At 30.2% G+C, this 602-nt stretch overlaps 1 pseudogene; it reads right to left on the bottom strand.

Annotated features, from left to right (window-relative positions):
* Positions 1-222: 222 nt before the first annotated feature.
* LOC113371168 overlaps positions 223-602 on the bottom strand; it is a 4193-nt pseudogene continuing 3813 nt past the window's right edge.

Below are 602 nucleotides of genomic sequence, written 5' to 3'. Positions count from 1 at the left end.
GTTGGGAATCGCGCTAATTAGTTTTTGGTAAAGATTAGTCGGACAGTTTCTTTCTAATTAATTGTTAACACGCCCTGAGTCAAAATGCTACTTATGCTTAGTTAAATTATATTTTCTTAAAATATAAGAATCTAGAATCTTGCATGGAAACCGTGCAGCATTTCTGTACAGTTAGAACAAGTCTTGATTAATTCAAATAAAAGTATTCAAAATTGGAACCTGTTATGTCACATGAGCAAGAGCCTATAAGCATATATAGTTCGAATTTAACATTTATGAGTAAATTTATGCACTGATTTTGGAATACTGTTAGTTTATTAACGTTAAAAATATCACCAAATTTAGAACCAGAACTTATACCCTGGAAAAAGATTTTTATTTGTAATACTTTAATATTTTTCAAAATATGTACCTACGAAATACTTACTTAATTTATATTTATTAACTTCCCGAAGGGGAAGTGTTTTCATAAAAAAATCCGATTCGCTAATTTTATGTTTTCTCGATGTTTCAAGCCATTCTGATCGAATGAGACCAATTTGGAAAAGGGTGTGTGTGTGTATGTGAACAGATTTTTTGCCGTAAATCGACGTTGTTCAAAA

Source organism: Ctenocephalides felis, unplaced genomic scaffold, assembly GCF_003426905.1.
Source record: "Ctenocephalides felis isolate EL2017-DRISC unplaced genomic scaffold, ASM342690v1 CF-g0.4_SCAFFOLD_01492, whole genome shotgun sequence".
Classification (NCBI taxonomy): domain Eukaryota; kingdom Metazoa; phylum Arthropoda; class Insecta; order Siphonaptera; family Pulicidae; genus Ctenocephalides; species Ctenocephalides felis.
This window is presented reverse-complemented; position numbering and strand designations above follow the sequence as displayed.